The 20,112-nt window shown below is 38.8% G+C and overlaps 1 protein-coding gene across 2 annotated transcripts in view; it reads left to right on the top strand.

The window, feature by feature from the left end:
* Nucleotides 1–20,112, top strand: part of XIRP2 (xin actin binding repeat containing 2) — a 142,931-nt gene that overhangs the window by 12,041 nt on the left and 110,778 nt on the right. Inside the window, exon 1 of one of the 2 annotated variants that reach the window (XM_083365367.1) lies at nt 12,029–12,157. The exons of the other annotated variant lie outside the window; for it this stretch is intronic. The gene's annotated coding sequence lies outside the window, so the exon portion shown is untranslated. Of the gene's footprint in view, nt 1–12,028; nt 12,158–20,112 lie in introns of those variants that run through there. 2 annotated transcript variants of the gene reach the window in all.

Here is a 20,112-nt window from a genome sequence, read left to right on the forward strand (position 1 = left end):
TTTCATTGATATGTTAGTCAGTTCATACGTAGCTAAAAAGAGTAAGTTATTGTAATTGCTCCTAAGTATATAGGTGAATCTACTGGTTGATGACTGGCTTAAGGTTTGCAATAAATTAATAGTGATATGTGACTCCAAATTTTTCAGCCGTAGTAGCTGCAGCCACAAAAGACCTACCTCCTGCTTTAAACTTCTGCTAGAATGAACAAAGTTAGAGATAATCAAGAATCAATGTTGCATCTGAAACCTGTGATTAAAACAGCGAACTTTCCTTCTAAATGTAAGTATTTTTGCACAAGGTTCTAGTTCAGGGATGTCAAACTCGCAACGTCATGTGACATGTCGCGATGTATCATGACTTTTTTGCCATTGCCGGCAATAGGGTGGGCGTGGTTTTGCTATGATGCATCCAGCCCACGGGCCGGCGGTTTGACACCCCTGTTCTATTTGGTGGATCTCATGGCCCTGATTAAAACAAGGTAGGATAGTCTGAACATTAACAGAAGTTCCAAATCTGGCATCCAGGTAAATTCTGGGAATTGCATATAGATTTGCAAATATCAAATTTCTCAATTTATGCATATTATTGGCAAGGCATATAGAAAATTTATGATGCAGGTGAATACTATTAGCTTTATCAGCCAAGTTCGACTATACAGCTCTCCCGAAATATGTATGGAAAAAGAGTCAGAATGCAGGAAACAGTCATGATGCCTATAGAATTTTCTCTTATTTCTATATTTCAATTTTTTGTTTATTTCTTTACTACTTAAGGTGCCAGAGTTCATCTCTACTAGAAGTACAGCAAAGTAAAGAGAGAAGACATTTTCTTTTTGCTATATAATATTAAACCTGTCGTTGGACCACTGATATTGAAACTGGGTATTAAATCTGGGGAAAATTTAAAAAAGACAACTGGAGTCCAAAAAAAGGAGACACTAAAAGCATTTTTCTTTATCCTGATGCCTCTCAGATGAATTGGATGAGATATCTATGGAAATTCTTAATCATCCAGGTCACAGATCAATCATCCTTTGGGGCATTAGATAAAATGATGTATCATCCCTAGCCAAAATGGGTATGCAGAGAGGAGTTAAACTGATTAAGCGAAGAGATGAATTGTGGTAACAAATTATGCATGCTGCAAAAATGGTACATTTGTCTTTCCAAAACTTGAGGTTGACCAATGAAATGGATTATATGTAAGTTTGAGATAGTGATATCTTCATTTGTGGAATTAATTAAATAAGATGTGATTGCTTCCCTTGAGGGCCCTGAAAGAAATTGGAGAGATGTTTTAGCCATGAAGAGACAAGAGTCTCTTCATGGCTAAAACTCATCTCAATATCTCTAACTGAACTGATCTCTAACCCCATACGCAAGAGTAGTATCTTCCCAGAGAACTGACTGCTGGAGGCGTTTCTAAATTAATTGGGAGCTTTGTAGAAATGTAACTCCACTTTAGAAAGAAATTGGATACATGGACGCACCCTGTCCTATTTTATTGATGCAGGAAGTTGGAGAATTCACATCCATTAGTTGCCATTTAAATAATCTAGCCAATGCAGAGGTTATAGTTACCTATAACAACTTGGGAAATGTCGTTTAGTGTTCTGCTGCTAAAATAGGTTTCACGCCTTTCCCCATTGGAGAGTTAAATTGCTCTGTACCTATCAGTCCGCACCAAACAATGTGGGCAAGTTATTTGCTGTTCCTGTTGCCAATCCCTACCCTGCCTCTCTTAGCCCTTTCTGCACACTGCCAGCCTCAGGGAAAGCATCCATCAGTCAGGCTCTGCAGTAAGTATGGGAAGCATCACTCTATGCTGTTTGTCTCATTCCCCCACCATTACTCTAACTGGACATCTCCCGAGCTATTATAATGTGAAATAAAGACATCAGGGCAGAAATAGCTCCAGAGGGTAGCAAGGCGGATTCTGTCCTGATTGTGCAACCAGCCAGGTCCTATAAAGTGGGAGAACTAAAACCAGGGCTTTTTTTCTCATAGAACGCTCAGAACGGAGTACCGGCACCTTTTTTGAATGGAACCTTGTAGGGTAGGCAAGGCGGGTTGTATGACATGTGTGAGTTCCGGCACCTTTTTCTTTTACAAAAAAAGTACTAACTAAAACCAGCGTTAGGTAAGAGGATTCTTACTTCTTGTGAATAGGAGTAGTTGGGAGAGCGACTGAAATGGAAGAATATGAACTCAACTGAAAGAACTGAAAAAAATGGCATATAAGCAGACAAAGTTTAACATCAATATCCTCAATTTTTTTCTGGATAGTGCAATGAGAAAGAGCTGGGCTGGGAAACAGTAAAGGCAAAGATACAGTTGAGAATACAGAATATGGAATTGGGGGGACCCCTCACAGCTCCTGCACAAACCACGGAGGGAAGCTAGTTCCATCTGGTGCCACTAGTTGCACCCTTTCTAGATTGTGGCACCCTCCAGCAGGGAATCAAGGCCTTGCCACTCGTTGGATCCACCACTGCAATGCACTCTACATGGGGCTGCCCTTGGAAACCACTCAAAAGCTTCATCTGGTCCAAAATACAGCAGCATGATTAGTGGTGGACCTGTCTCAGCATGCTCAGATGACACCCCTGCTTCATAAGCTGCACAGGTGTTCAGTGTGTTTTCCAATATGCTTCAATATGCTGGTTATCACCTGTAAAGTTCTAAATGGCATGAGAGCATGGTTTCCATGGTTTCTACCTAGTTGGTAAGAGCTGTGGGTCAAATAGTGCCATCTTTGAGGTGGAATGGGACAACCCACTGTGGTCATCTCGCTGCGGCCAACTCATTGAGGGACAATTCACCGTGGGACAATTCCACGTGGAATAGTTCAACGCAATAAATGTTATCCCCCATTGTTTCTTCGGCATTATTTCCATTGACAAAAATGAAAATAATGTCAAAGAAACAGTGGCAGGTAACATTTATCATGTTATCCCACATGGAATTGTCCACAGTGAGTTGTTGTCCCATAGCACGTTGTCTGTGGTGAGTTGTGCTGCAGCAAGTTGGCTGCAGGAAGATGGCCGTGGTGGGATGGCTGCAGCGGATTGGCCGTGGAGGACCTAGGAAGCATTCACTAGCTGTTGCTGACAGTGAACTGTCCAACTGCCAAACTAAAAGCCATTAAGGAAGTTGGCTTTACATAAAGCAGTATGCATGAATGCGTTCCAGCTTTGAAATATTGTTTAATAATCATAAACATTCATTTTTATTATCTTCCAGGTGCCTTGTGAATTAAGCTGGCTCAGATGTTCCTTTTTGTTTAAATGCTTCCTGGGAAAATCAGCTTACATTTTAGTTTAAGCTTCCCACTAAACTGTTCTCCTTTTTTGTGGAAATGAAATTTTTAGAAGTACTTGGCCATATTAAAACCTCACTAATGCTCATTAATTTCAGAATTTTGAATGAGAGAGAGGGAGAGACAGAGGCCAAGATTGATTCATGTTCTAGTATTAATACAGTTAATGATGCACATCAAAGGAATAAAATCCAACTTGTGATTGTACTGCAGATGTAAATGAAGATTCATCCAAAGAGTATCATTTTCTTCTCTGGAACATGAGAGAACTACATGTTGCAGTGGAACTGATTTGGCCTTACTAGTCTTAAGCAGTGCAGTTGTGGCTTTTCATGACTAGAAATCTTTCAGGCAGTTTTAAAAGTAAATTGCAAACAGTTGCAAACATGGAAGGGACTTATTGGAAAATAAGAAACTGGGCAAAATTGAATTTGATTAGCTTGTCATTAATTTTGCAAGTTGTTCCAAGCCTGATCCTCTCCTGGGTGGCTGGGTGAGTGACTAGATGACTCCTAAATCCTCTTGCATCACTGCACTGGTGGGGAAATGTTATATTGACAGGGCAATATAGTGTTATACCAGTGTGAAGGCAGAAGACAGAGGGGAAACTTGTGGCTGGATTAGTCTCAAAGACGGGACAGAAAATATTACACAGACAAAACAATCAGTGAGAACAAAAATAAAGGCAGATAAACATCTTTCTTTTTCTTAGATCCTTTACAGAATTCCCACCTCAGAATTTTTTTAAAAAAAAATTGTTTAGAAAAGATTCTCAAAGCATATTGTAAGGTTTGTAGGAAAAGGGGATGTATGGCCAGAATTTTCAGATGTTGGACAGAAAGGTCCTGCTCTTCTCTCTCGTGAGTGGTAATAATGTCCAACATGATGGACTGTGCAGAAAGAGATCACAAAATCTCCTCCTGTATGTCAGTGAATAAATGGAGAGTGTAGGGTCTTTGATTGTCAGGCATACTGTTTTCCTGTTGACATGACTGACGATTCAATTACAACTTGTTTCGGTTTCCAAGATAAACCAAAGAGTAGACCAGAAAAGGCCCATACATTTCCAGTATACCTTTGTCCCAAACAGAACATTGACTACTTGATGAGCATGTCCAAGTGCAGAAAGTGCATGAGGCAAACGGTCCTGATAATTGGCATTTCTTCACTGGATCATTGAAGAATCCACCTTCTCCATACTTGTTCCTACTCTTACAGGCAAGGCATGCCTAAGCAAGGTTTTTCTCCCTGAACATCATGCACATCATATGAAAAGTCTACAGCAGCTAGAGCAGTGAGGAACCTTGCTGTTTTCCTGTCAGGCTGCCTCTGTGCATCTTCCAGAGTTCAAGGCAGAGAATTATGAAATGGGTATACTTCTCCCCAGCATGGAAATCCATCAGTGAGGTTCTCATTTTTCTTACATTTGCCCTGCAGATTTCAAAGGCTCAGTGGATGCTGTCATTCTCACTTCTCTGATGCAACTCCATTGGCTTCAGAAGCTTATGCTATTGATAGACAATAAAGACAGACAATAAACAATTCCATCCTTTAACAAGGAATGGTAAACACTCCTCCCTCCCCCACCACCAAAGTTTTATATATATTTGCCATATGCATACTTCTTAAACTTTGGGATGATTCCACGGCTGAAATCTTCAGATAGTTGAAGCCCAGTAATTCAACAATCTTTCGACTAGGAGAAAGCAGAGCAGAGAAAGAAAAGATGGGAAGAAACAGAGAATCTCTTTGTGGTCAATGGGATGAAAAATGCAGAGCTGGCACTTATGAGGCTATAGCTGCAGCATTACTGATCCTCAGATATTCAGAAGTATGCACAAAATGCAAATGCAGAGGGAAAATGTATAGAAAGCCATTTTTAAAAGAAGATTGCTGGAAAATGTGTAAATTAAAACAGCACTCAAAAATATGAATTTTGAGAAAATATGTGGTGGTACAGGGGTTAGAATGCAGTATTGCAGGTTAAAACTCTGCCCACCATCTAGAGTTCGATTCTCACAGGCTCAAGGTTGACTCAGCCTTCCATCCTTCCAAGGTCAGTAAATTGAGGACCCAGATTGTTGAGGGCCATAGGCTGACTCTGTAAACCGCTTATAGAGGGCTGTAAAATCATTATGAGGTGGTATATAAGTCTAAGTGCTATTGCTATGTGCAACTGCTGGTGAATTTTCATGCTGTATTTTGAATTTTCAGCCTTCATCATATACTTGTTGCTTCTGATATATAACTAATACAGAGACAGGATTTGTGTAATTGCATGAGTAGCAGCAAAGAATGTTGTGGGAGTGATTGTGTCGACAGATTAAATTTTGCTTCTTGTACTCCTGGCCTGGTACTGATTCAATGATGATTATGCTAGGCTAGCGGTAGCAATGGGATAGTGACTGCCTCACATATCAAGACTGTAGGATTGGCCTGTAATTTAGACAATTTAAATGCTGTCAGTAACTGTTAATTAGTCATTACCACTGACTAATCTTGTTCCTCGTTAACCGGAATTATGGTTGGGGAAGATAATGCATTTTAGTACAGGAAATGAAACTAAAATAGGAACAGCACATTCTCATCTAATAAAAACAAGAGATGGATGTTGTTAGCTCTGCTCTTACAAAGGAAGTTAAGGATAGGATTCAGGAGAAAACCCCCCACCCTTAGCTATATAGAACCACAGCTTCTAGCAACCTTGAAATTATTTGAAATATTAAAAGTAAAATAGAAGCAGTTAAGTAGAAGTAGCTTCTGATAGATCAGCACAATTTAAACAATGTGAATAATTGCATGCAGATGAGTTCACCTTGTACTTATATTGCTTTATAACAATGTCACCCCGAATTATTGCTCATTTATAGCACTTTATCTGTGCCAGAGGACTTGGATTCTTACACCTATTGAAGGAAATTTATTTCTGCCACATTTAACTCCATGCATTTCTTTTATCTGACAAGCATTTTAAGAACTGATATCAGCTGCAATGTTTTCTCCTTGACACATTTTTAAAATAAGAGTAGAATTTTTTAAAAAATTATCCTGCCTGGTATATTTTGCACATAATACATAGCCATGTACTTTTCAGATTATTTTCTTTTACAGTTTTGCAACTGATAGACTTATCCATTTACATTTGGCCAGTTTTATTCACTTACTGTACAATTATCGAAGTATAAATCTCTGAGTGTAAAAAAAGTAGAATGAAACTGGTTCTGGTTTAACACACCCAGAGCATAGATCTATGTCATTTATAGAATTATAGTTCTCACTCCATAAATATGTGAAAATATGTCATTGTCTTTTCATTTCAGACTTTAATTGCCTCAAGCAAAGGTGAGAGATGTAAACATATGTAACACATCTTTGATACTGTTTGGGTCAGGTACATTCATTGCTAAAGGTCATATTGTTTATAGTCATAGTTAGATTATGAATTGCAAAGTAAAACAAAGAACAACTAAACAAAAATCAACCTTCAAATGCTTCTACACTATTCTGAACAATCTTACATAGAAATAGTCTCTGGGTGATATATCTAATTGTGGCTATGGCCAAATAAATTAACAACGTAGTGGTTATTAGGAGTCCTGGGTTCACAATAATTTTGTACAAGAATAGATTTAGAAGGCAACTAAGTGATTCTCCTGGGCTTCGCAATGCTCTAAATTATCTGCTAAACCAATCATAACTTCAAAAACATCCATTCACATACAAACCCTTACCCTCTCCTGCAAGGTCTTACAGCTTGGTAGATCACGCAATGCTGTGTATGAAATCAGACTGAACAAGGGTTTGACTATGGACAGAGGCCACTCCTTGGGTAAATGAGGCGAGAATAATGGCAAGGAAATATGGGATATCCTGCTCTAGGAACCAGAACAGTAAATTGTAGGAAAATATATTAGATAAGATGTCTTGATCTCTTGAGGAAAGTTAAATCTTGGTCAATCTTAGAGACAAATTAATGCTCACAAAGCTGCAGGAAATTAGTGGTTATGCAGGGAGCAAAATTCAAGGATAATTGTGTGAGTCAAAGGGTACAAATGCCCACGGCTTTTTACCAGGAGAGATTCGGGTTGTCTGGGAAAGGAAACCAACTAGACATCTATGGAAATTCTCATGTTGCCCCGAAATACAAATCCTTCCATTCCCCACCATCCGGTCAAAGCTGAAGAAGCTTCTTGGATGAGAAGCAAAATGTCTTCAAAGGAAAAAAAACAAGAAAGTCTAGTTGCCTCCTGAAAAAGCACGTAGACTTCATAGCACACCTTATATGTATTTTATTACTGTGTTTTCTTTTATCTATTTTATCCTGGATTTAGATCCTGATCTATTTTATCTCGGTTTTAAGACTAATCAATGAATAAACTATCTACCCATAGCACTCAATGGGCAAAAGGGGATAACTGCATAAAAAAATGCCCCAAGTGGCTTTTTTGTTCTCTTGCTGCATGTTTAGAGAGAGAAGAGATTAAAGAGCTTTCTTTTGCACAAGGAGATTCCCCCTATTTCAAAAGACTACAAGTGTTGTGATTCAGGGTCAGCTTGTGGGTTCGGCAGTTGGGTCGGACGACGACTCAGAGGATGAGGGGGGTGTTGAAGATCTTGCTGATGATAGCCCTCAGGCAGGCCCCTCCCACTTGGTCACCATGGAGACCCAGCTGTGTGAGCCTGACAGTGTGGATGAAGATGACCCACAGCTGGCCCTGTTCAAGGACGCCCGACGCAGGAGGCAGTCAAGTAGGAGCAAGCAGAGGAAGGCTGTGGGGCTTCTCGGAAGGAGGCAAAGAGAGGCCATGCCCTGAACTCTTTATAAAGGGAATGTTTGGGGAGGGCTGGTTTGCTGAAAGCAACCGCTCCGATAGTGTTTCAAAGCTCCTGTGTCTTGGTATGTGTTTTGTTTGTTTTTGTAATAAATTTGGCAGACGTATTCCAGCCTCTTGCCGTTTATAAAGGGGTTGCCTTTTCTGCAAGGCTGGTAGCAGGCTGGTACAGAACAACAAGATTGTAGTTTCTCTCAGAGGAGAGGAAAAGTAATAGTTTTATTAGTTGCTATCTTGCCCATCTTTCTGCAAGGGAGCCCCCTCCCCCAATATTACTTTGTCATAAGATGTACCCCCAAGTGAAGCACATCTGCCATGGAACCCTTAGAAGTTTATTGAAGTAGGAATTTATAGGCTAATTGTATAAAATGTACATATTCTGTGCTTCTTGCTTACAGGCTTTATTTCTTAAATTTATATGATGTCCATCTCACTGTTACAGCAACTATGAGCAGCTACCAGATGCAGATTTTGCGATGACCCTTTTCTAGTGGAGCTAGAAATAGTCTTTCTAATCACCCTGGAATCAGCCACTACTTCTTCCCAATGATGGGATTTAGGTGAAAATCGGATCCTAAATCACATGATTGGCTAGCATGATTGACTAGCTGTTTATCCCATGGCAATGCCTCCCAATCAATTCCCTATAGTACTGTACAAGTACAAAGGAATAACTAATGTACACCCTGTGAAATGAACATTCCTTAAGAAGATTCTGCTTCTTTGATTGATTGAATAATATAAAAGCCATCCTGTACGTTCTGACATGCTACTCCAAAGATCTCATGGGAGGTGCTCAGCTAATATTTCACTTTGGAAGTAAGTGTACTACCGTGTATCCTGCTTCAGCTCTGATATAGCCAATTTACAGATCCTTCATGAGGTCGCTATCTGGGTAATAAAATGGCAGTCAGCAGGCATTTCCAGATAATAGCAATTCTCTGGGCATAATTTCCTTAATCAATTGAGGAAACTCATATCTCTCTTTATTTTAATCAGTGGATGAAACACATTACCAATTAGGTTCTGAGCACTTTGCAATTTTCAGGGCAATACTCTTATTCTCAGAAATCTCCGGATACCTTTGAGGGGAATAGAATGTAATCTCTGCAACCTGGTGACACTAGTTTTTTGTTGTTGTTTTTTTAAAGGAAATGCAGAGCTTTAATATCTCTTTCAATAAAGTTGCTGATGACACTTCTTCATTTTATCAGGCTTTGCTGGGAAGCATGAAAGTTGAGTCTGCCCAAGTTTCCTTAGCCACAAAGGCAGAGGGGAAACCTTACTTCTTGCACTGCTGTCCTTGGTTACTAAGAGCACAATTTGAAAAAAAAAATATCAGGGACCTGGTGATCCTGGATTCAATCAAGAAATCCTCTACTGTTTCTTCTCCCTTCTAGCCATTATTTTATGTTTTGAAAGCTACTGCCCTATATTTTGATAGTCCTGTTTTGCTGCCTGGATTCTGTTTATAGAATGTGACAAAGAAACAAGCCATTTAATTTAGTAGTACCCATCCTATGATACTTTGCTGAGGTAAAAACAGAAAGGGAATCTTCCCCTCTGCCCCTAACCCCTCCCACAAAGTGCATAGTGTTCTAGTCTGGTAAAGTTATTTTTGCACTTGAGTCAGAAAAAGTTCTGAAGCACATTCCTTCTCGGCAACGAAAAGACAATGCGAACAAACTCATACATATATTTCTGGCCCTTTCATGACGTACCGAATTGGCTACCAAGGCAGTTGCTTCAATTTCTCCTAACTAGAGAACAGCCGGACCCTGTTTTGAACTAAACACTGATAACTGAATAGCATAAACTTCAAATAAACTTAAACATAAAATTCAATAAACTTAAATGACACACCGTGCCACTGTAATGGGTGAAAATGGAACAGCATTTTCTTTTGTAATATAGACCAATGTTGGGAAGCAGCTGCTTCCATGTTTATGTGGTCTACATTGATTGTAGTGTTTTGGTAGTATCCTTTTAACCCTGTGTAAAAGAAATGCTATGAATGAAGTGGTCCCAAAATTAAACAAACTGAATTTTGAAAACTGCCCTGGAATCGGTGTTGTTCTTTTTATAGCATACTTGGTACTCATGTGTATAAAATTCACTTCACACTGGAAATGAGGAATGCTTAATTTCTTCGTAATAGTATATCTTCTCCTTAACTTATTCATCTAAAAAGAAGACACCTGTGAATTGTAAATGAGCTCTTCCCACTAAAATAAAAGGGTAGACAGAAAAAGAAGCTCAGTATCCAGACAAAATTCATGTGAAATAGTCTACTTTGTCAACCTTGAGTGGCCAATACCACTTGACCCCTTCCTTAATTTCCATGTTCCAATAAATATAGCATAGCATGCCCAAATCTGAAAATGTGCCTCTGATTATAGTATAGTTTCATATGTGCTAGTAGATTACTTCAGAAAAATTAAGATCTAAGACAAACTAATATTTTAATAGTTTAATAGTAGTTAATGTTAATAACTACTGACTATAATCGATTGCCTAAACATAAGTTACTCCATTTATAAAGCCAACTAGTCATCTATATAAAATAAACCTATCATTTTCTGTCATCCAAATAATCTATTCTCTTATATAGAAACTGGCAAATTCACATCTACAAACGTCCTTCTAACAGAAACATTGCAAAACAAGGAGGAATTTTTTTTTAAAAAAAGAGGTATGTGGAAAGAAGGGGAGCTGCATCGGGAAAGAAAAGGAGGAGGAAGGACAAAAATGAGGGGCAGAGTAACACTAACTAAACAGAGAGGAATTAAACAGAATGCGCTAACTAAAAGAAAGTGATTTAAGTTGTTACAAAAAGATAAGTTCCACCAGCTTGCAGTCATTTGCACCTCCATTTGGCTGTTTTGAAAACATTTTTTTCTTTTTAGCAAACACAAAATAAATTCCCATCCTTGTCCTTTTCCATAGGTAGTATTTTAAGGAAAAGTGTCTTTGCTTTCCAATTTGGAGATAAAATGTTATGAATCTTCCCTCAACACTTTTTCTGATGTTTCACAATTCATTCTGAACTTGGCATCAGGTAAAACCTAATGGCAGACTAAAACTCCTGTGGAATTCCTATGGAAAACATCGTTATTCATATCAAAATTAAAACTGAGTCACCCATTCTCCCCTCCCACTTAGGAGAGTCCATTCATCTTGAGAAACAGAAATCTTTTTTGCTATGTTAATTGGGGTCACCAGTCGTTCCAGATTGCCCTACAGCACTAGGACATTGTGAAGAGCGTCTTGCTGGTATGAGTAAGCACACTGCACCAACAACAAGTCTGATACTAAAACCCACTTCTTGACTTAGAAACGTCAGCTCACTTCTCCTCCCAGCTTCATATAGGAAAGCTCTCTTTAATTGTCAACTATTTTTTTTTAAACCTTGCATTTCCACATTTGAAAAGCACCGAAAAATTTGGCTTAAGTGCCTTCAGCTTTTCTTGGTTTATAACAGTGGTTCATTTTCTTGAAATAGGTTTCCCTTATTTGCCTTGTGAATTGATCGAATGAGTGCATTGAAGAGCCAGCAAAAGGAGCGTTAGCTGGCGGGGGGGGGGGGCTTAACGTGAGTGCGATGACAAGGATGGTCTAGGTTTCTTTTCCCTAAAAAAACAACCATCTCACAAGGAGAAAGCTGGGTCAATGAACACTTGATTGACTGCACAAGTGCTGTTACGCCAAGATGACAAAAGACACTATAAGATGGCCTTTGCTAGCAGATTTCTAGAACAAGTAGTTGACTCAGGCACTGGCCCTGTACTTCTCAGCCCCTAAAAATAGGTGCCAAGTGCCATGGTGCGCATGCAAGGCTAAAATAAAACCAGCTGTCTCCAGTGACTTGCTTGAGAGAAGGAGAGGGGTGAATTTCAGTGGAGCTGGTCTCCACTGGATTGTATATTCAGGGGACTGGGAACTTTGTCTCACAAGGGGAAGCAAGAGGGGATTTTTAAGAGAGGATTATCAAGGTCTTCCTTCACAGGTAGGCTGCAGCTCTCTGCCTCTTACTGGTTAGTTGTGAACAGGAGGAAATGCAAGTGGCTGTGTAACAAGTCTGGGTATTTTTTTATTTGGGCCAGCACTGGAAAGAAAATTTGGGTCTTTCTCAGGGTAAGCAATAAGTATATATATATATATAGTGTGTGTATTTTAAACAGAATCTTATTGTTCAGAGTAGTAGCAGCTATTGAAAAAGAAGGGGAAATTTCAGGCAAGTGTCTTTTGAATTAGAATTGAAGTCCGGGGGAGGGGGGAGAGTCACTCTTAATGCTTGGAATCCAAGTATATGCATCCTACTTAGATCAAGCATCTTTTTGCAGAACTGCTTCTGCCATAGGCTCTGTTTGGCTTTATTAGCCTGAGTTGATTTTCTAGCTTGGCTGCTGTGAACAGGTTGTATGTGGGATAACTTTGGAAGCTGAAATAAGTAAGTATGAATCCACATTCAGCAGTCATCCACACTGACTGCTTTTTGAGCAGCTGGGCCTGAAGACAGAAAAAAAAGACATTTTGCCCCAAATTCCATAGGAAGTGGAATTAAATTTCTTCTGAGGCTGGATCCCATTTTGTTGAAAGAAACATCAGCGTGAGGGCTGCTTCCAGTATTGTGCCTCTTCACTTATCCTGTCTGTGAATAATAATTGTGGGGTTTGAGTTTAATTCCACAATGCATTTATTTTTGCTAATGTTTATGAAAACTAGCTAGTTTTGAGTAAATTTTAGAATGCAAGACTGAAAAATGGTGAAAATTTTATAGAGATTGTTTTTGAGAACTGATTTCTTTGTAAGTTTTTTATGCATAGTGTAGTTTTTGTTTATATATGATTAAACATTCACCACAATAGCTGATGCACATCTGTATGATATTTTCTTTGCAATCTGTCTTAAAAAAACTGGATAATGGTAAACAGGATTTTGGGGCCACTATATTTATATATTTCACTGTTAATCTAACATGATGCTACCTTATCTATTACTTGTTCCTTCAGTGAGATCACTGCCCTTAATTTTGCCATCCTGGTTAATATGGTTGGAAGAAATCAAAATCTGTTTGTATCCCCTTATCTCTTCCCTGCAAGTATGTATTTAAAGACCATTAGCAAGTTGCAATCTTTATAAAAATAGCCATGCTGAAAATAAAAAGCTATGTCCAGCTATGACAAATATAACCCCAATAGCTTACTGCTTTACAATTAGCATTGCATAAAGGGAGATCTAGGGACTATGAGTGGAAAGCTTGTAATGATAAAAGATACTGAAACTGCATTCTTTTAATTTTAAAAAAATATTCCACTGCTAAAGTATTGTGTTTAAACTTTAGCATGTAATTAAAACTCAAGTTTCTCCTCACGGAGCCCAGCATTTGGCAGAATGTCCTGTCAGATTATTCATTTGTGTGAGTTTTAACATGTTTTTGTAAGTAGACAATCAATTTTGTTCATGTAGCATGAAGAGTTTTCGTGGCCTCACCGTCACTTCACTTTTTCTTCCCCTCCCAAGGATATTTCAAAATATTATTTTAACAGCCACTACGTATTTTAATACTTTGTACTTATTTTCTGCACTAAGAATTCTTCAAACTGCAATGTTAGAAATAAGAATTAAAGAGTAGTGTGTCCTCATTTATAGTGGAGTTTGCGTCTTTCCAAAACGTTTTCTTCCACAGTTAGAACATCTAGTTGGCCTTCGTCTGTTCACCATTGTCTCAGACTAAGCATTGTTAACCAGCCTTATTATGTGTCAAAACTTTGTTTTTATTTGTTCTTGTAAATCCCATAGACCTCAAAAGTGGTCCCAGAGCCATTGCTCTGTCTTAGAAAAGCAGTTTTAAATTTTGAATTCTTCATAAAGCAGATTACTTTGGGTGAACAATTTATCTGCAGCTTTCATTCTAATCATAAAATACTTGTCATCATTCCACATCTGACATTCAAAGTAATCATGTTAGGCTGTTCTTTCTCCATCCTTTTAAAAGACTGCTTAACCCCTTAATGTCAGATTAGCCAAAAATCAACAGTATGTGTATGTATCTATGTGTTTATGTATATATATATTTGCGAATGATAAAACTATACAAAAGTTCCTGAAGGAAATCTATTCTTCATACTCATAGACCGTAAGTATAAGTTGAATAGCCCTAAGGCAAGGATACTCCCAATTTATGCATGACTTTAGAGGGACATAACCATGCAATTTTCTTGGCAACAGTATGGAAGTGGTTTGCAACTCTTTTCTTCCGGAATGCTTTTTGACTCCCTAGTCCAAGGGTGTCAAACTCAATTTCATTGAGGGCCATATCAGCATTGCGGTTGCCCTCAGGGGGCCGGGTGGGTATGGCCTGGGTGGGCGTAGCCTACTGGGTGGGTGTGGCCAGCTCTACATCATTCGCATCAAGGGTGCCTATGGGGGCCTGGGCAGGAGTGGGACAGATCTGAGGGTCTCTGGCAGAAGGAGGGTCTCTGGGCAAGGGCCAAGGCAGTGGGGGCCATTCCCTCACTGTTTCCAGGATGGCCTCATGGGCCACATGAAACCACTTCACGGCCGGATCTGGCCCCTGGGCCTTGTGTTTGACATGTCTGCCCTAGTCTAAACTGTAGCTTTCTTGGTAGACTCAATTTCTGAATAGTTCTAACTCTGCATAGCATTTTTTGCTGGGACAACGTTATTAGTATTTCTATCAAAACTTGTATGCTGCCTGACTCCCAATCATTCTGGATAGTTCACAAGTATAAACATAATAAGAAAAAATATATATATAAATAAAAGATTGCAAGAATAACAAACATCAGACAGGAACAAAAGAGGGCTTCAATCACACTCACCAAAGACTTTCAAGGCTCTTCAAAATACTAGCAGGGAGGGGGCCATCCAGATCTTGGAGAGAATCTCATTCCAGAGGGCACCCACTGCTGCAGAGAAGGAGCACTTCCAGAGTTCTGACAGATGACATTATTTAATCAAAGGAATCCAGAAAACACCCTGTCAGATGGATTTAGCCAGGCAAATAACATGGGAAGGAGCTGGTCCCCAAAGTAACCTAATCTCATAATGTGTAGGTCTTTTTTTTAAAAGGATTTTATTGAATTTTATAGGGTTAGGGATAAAATAGGATTGGGTTAGGGATTAGGGTTTACGGTGGGGTTGGGATCAGGATTGGGGCTGGGATTAGGACAGGGTTGGGATCAACATTGGGGTTGTCCCCCAATAACACTTTCATTCTTTAGCAAACTGGCTATTCTCCGGGTACATATGTTCAATTAACAATAGTTAATATAGTAATAGATAACTATAGAGAATGTAATAAATGATAATCAAAAACAGTATCAGTTAATCAATACATGTCATTCTTCTTTCTAATATATATTCAAAATAACATATCACATTCATTTCTCACTAGTTGGTTTTCCTAAGCATTGGTAAAAATTATCCCATGTTCTATAATAAACTGAATCTTGTTTGTCTTTAAACTCTAATGTCAGTCTATCCATTTCTGCACATTCTAAGATTTTCTTAATTAAAGCCTCTTCAGTTGGTAGGTTTTCATTTTTCCAGTATTGGGCAAATGCTATTCTCGCATCTTTATGGGTAACAACCAACACCTTGTGTTGCAACCAGAAGCAAACTGGCAACCAGGAGTGTTACACGGTACATATCAAGACATGTCCACTACTACTTGTGCTGCTGTATTCTGGCTAGATAAACCTTCAAAGACAGCCTTACATAGAGTGTTTCAGTAGTTAGCTCATAGTCACCTCATGGCCAAAGCATGAATGACTGTCTGGAGGACTGGAGGAAACAAATGGATCAAATGACGATGTACAAAGGCCTTCCTGGCTACTGCTACCACCTGCTCTTAGAGGAAGTTTCCCTATCTTGAATGGGCAAGGGCAATCTGATCCAAAATCAGAGATGGAATATTCCCAGATCTGGATGGCCTAAACACTTACAACCACTCAGTCTTGGTAAGAGTGAGTCAGAGGCAATACCTCCCCCATTCTTGCGCTACTTAGAATTAAAGGAGAAAGACTGAACAGTAATGCTGTCATTGCTTACATACAGTAAGTAAGAAAATGCATGACAATGTAATTCTCAAAAATTATACAAATGTGATAATCACACTTTATGTGAACTTCGTGCCCTTAAAAAAAATCTGCTGTTTATATCCATGTCGCTGTAATTTAAGAGATGAAACTTATTCACAGCTGCAGAAAAATCTAGCTGCAAGCTGACTGTTTCCCCTAAAATGAATAGGAAATCGATTTCATTTAGGAAAATCCACACAAATATCAAGATTTTTGTAGTGTAAATTGCAGATGCACTTGGAATTTACACCTGGTAGAGTGACCAGTGCTTTAAGGAACTTTAGGTTTTGGTGACATTTTGTTTTGTTTTGGAAAATGTAATATTCTATGTTTCAGTTCAAAGGTGACTACAACAAAACAGAATTTCAGCAGTCTACAAAAGGAAAATCAACTTAAATTACAAATGATAAAACAAGAATGGTGATAAAACTGAAAAGCAGCACTAAACCAAAACACATCCAAGCAATGTAAAACATTCCACTAGCAGCAATACAGCCAAGCACTAAAGGCTTTGGCAGGTACAACTAAAATTTTTTTCCTGCTATTAAACATTTATGTGGATCAGAACAGAGACAAATATTCCAAAAAGAAATAAAAAGCAAAACGATGCAAAATGTTCATTTCGCAAATACCATTAACTTCAAATATTGGAGAAACTTAGAGAAGGGTCATAACAGTTGATCCCAATATTCAGTTAGGGTCATCCAAGAGAAAACTCTTTTTTAGATTCTCAGAGTTAAGAGCAACATTTTGATCTGTGCTTAAATAGATTGAGAGCCAGTAGGGTGGCTTGTCCAGGTCAGCAATTTCAACCAACCTTCTCCAAAATGGCATTCTCGAGATATGTTAGAGTATAATTCCCATTATCTCCAACCAACATTGCCTGTCCTTGCTTGGAAACATGGAAAGTGTAACCCAATGTTTCTAAAGATTGGAAAAGGCTGGTGTAGGTATTTTGAGATAAGTTGAACAGCCAAAAGAATCTTCAGAGCCTAACATGTGACCTCCTAGTAGGGACACTATTGTAGGGCAAAACCAAAATGCTCTTAGGTAAGAGTTAGTAAATAAAGGGAATTTCTTCAGATTGGAAAGCTAAGGGAATATTTTTAACGTTCTTTCTAATGTAGATGCTACCATTCCAACCAGGGGCAAAACCACAGAAGCTAGAGCTGCTATAGCCACAGTAGGTACCTGCCCCTTAAAACCTTTTAAAACTTTTGAAATCACCCTTCAGTTTTGAAGTCAGAAAGCTTGTGGTCTTATTACGATGGCTAAAAGACATTCTGCAACTGCTAGCCCAGTTATCAAAGTTTTATCTGAGCCTAATTAAAATTGGCCAATTTATCCCTGTCCTGAGAATTTCAGAAGTGGATAGTAGGACACTTGAAACAATCCAGGTAGATTTTCATAGCCTTCCTGCGGATTATGGGAATACCTAGCAGCCAGGTTAGAGAAAGGTGAATTTGCATGTTGAGAATCTGTTTAAGATAAAAAGAGCATTTTCTCAGAAGTGAATCCAGTGATGAAACACGGCTCTACATTTTGTTTGTATGTCTGACAGGCATACATCTCATCTTATCAATACTAATGAATTCTGCAAAATAACAGATCTAATTATGTTTTTGCTTCTGGATATGTGTAACCAATCTTCCTTCCATCCTTCCTTCCTTCCTTCCTTCCTTTCTAATGATTGCCTGGTCTCATCCCTGGAGTTTCTTTAGCGAGATTTTCAGAAATAGTTTGCCCTTGCCTGCTTCTTAGGGCTGAGAAAAAGTGACTGGCCAGCTGGTTTCACGCCTAGGCAGGCTTAGATCTCACAACCTTCTGCTTTTTAGCTTTGTGCTTTAACCACCACACCAAACTGGCTTTCAATTCCTATGTTGTACATGTTATCTTAAGCTTATTCCTCACACAATTGTATCACTGAATGTACATCATTTGCCACAAATGATCTCTTGAATATGTTATCTTGAAGGAATATTCCAATAACTGGATTTGTGTAAACAAATTTGCAAAGGCATTGTCTTCTCAAAAGTCAGATGTGTCAGCTTCCCTGAAAAAGCAAATACTTGGCTTGTGCTAATAATATAACTATCGTCAAATGATCCTAAAATAGTTTACTTTGAGAGACTGTTAGCCTAATTGTATATGGCACCATTCTGTCCCGTCTCTTCTTAAAAACTTCCAGTGTTGGAGCATTCACCGTTTCTGGAGGCAGGTTGTTCCACTGGTTAATTGTTCTGTCAGGAAGTTTCTCCTTAGTTCTAGGTTGCTTTTCTCCTTGACTAGTTTCCATCCGTTGCTTCTTGTCCTGCCTTCAGGTGCTTTGGAGAATAGCTTGACTCCCTCTTCTTTGTGGCAGCCCCTGAGATATTGGAACACTGCTATCATGTCACCCCTCGTCCTTCTCTTCATTAAACTAGAAATACCCAATTCCAGCAACCGTTCTTCATATGTTTTGGCTTTCACTCCCCTAATTATCTTTGTTGTTCTTCTCTTCACTCTTTCTAAACTCTCAAAATCTTTTTTATATCGCGGTGACCAAAAATGTATGCAGCATTCCAAATGTGGTCTTACATTATAAAACGGCATTAGCACTTCACGTGATCTTGATTCTATCCCTCCATTAATGCAGCCTAGGGCAGTGTTGGCTTTTTTGGCAGCCATAGCACACTGTTGGCTCATATGAAGATGATCAACTTACAGTCTTTGCAAAGCAATTGAGAAGGACTAATCCAGAAAATCTTGGTGATTTATGTGATATGGCTCTGCACACTTTTAATTCTGCCCACTGAAATGTCTGAAAAGTCAGCATTTGTCTGAAATGTCTGAAATGTCAGCACACCAAAAATGAGAATTGCAGCCCTTGCTCACAAAAGGTTCTTCATTCTTGCCCTAAGGACAGATCTCGTCTATATATATTTATAGTTTATGTAGGAATTAAAGAGTTTTACTACATACAACACTGTAACTGAATTAAAAGGAAGATATTGGCAGCAAAGTATACAATTTGCAATCACCCAATCTTATGTCTCATACTATATAACTCTGAGAGCAGTGGCTGGATGTTGATGTATTTATCTTTACAACGCCCAACTGTGAGTTGGGTTGGGCATAGAGAGAGTGGCCCAAACTTCCACAATGAGCTTCCCATAGCTGAAAATGAGCTAGAACTCCCAGCTTCTAGGTTAGTGCCTTAATCGCACAGCTACATAAACAAACCTTATGTGGCCTCTGTTAACTTGGACATTTCGGGGGCAGGCGGGGCAGCAATCTTGGTTGATGCAGGAAACAAAAGTTTTTGAAAACACAGACTGTTTTTCCCTGGACTGCATTATTGGAAACATTCAATTTCTGGCAGAAAGCAGAATTGGCAAAAGCCCAAGCTATGTTTATTTTACTTTCCTGTACTTTAATTTTCATGTTCTCTTGTGGCACCTTTTGAAGAATTCTGGCAATAAGCATGATTGCATTATGGAGATTCACCGGTTCAAAGTTGTTTTCTATTTTTAATCTCCCCTGGGAGTTATATTCCCGTTCTTCACTCCTTATGAGTGGTACAATGACAATTACCTGAGATGTCCTTGATGGATGTTTTTACACGTTGCCTAGAGAGGAGAAGCAGAATGTGCAACACATATGATGCAAAGTGCTGTCAAAACTTACAAACATGTAGAGTTATTTTCAATAATTTAGCTCAACCACAGCTCAGGATCATGTGGTACAAGATTCATAGAATTTATTTCTAAATAAAACCTGTTTACGATTGAGGAGGTAGAGAATTTAGTTACAGCAGGATATAATGGAGTATAAGATCTTGACTCCTGAAAATTGTTGCAATAATTATAATATCAAG

Source organism: Vipera ursinii, assembly GCF_947247035.1.
Source record: "Vipera ursinii genome assembly, chromosome: 1".
In the NCBI taxonomy this organism is placed as follows: domain Eukaryota; kingdom Metazoa; phylum Chordata; class Lepidosauria; order Squamata; family Viperidae; genus Vipera; species Vipera ursinii.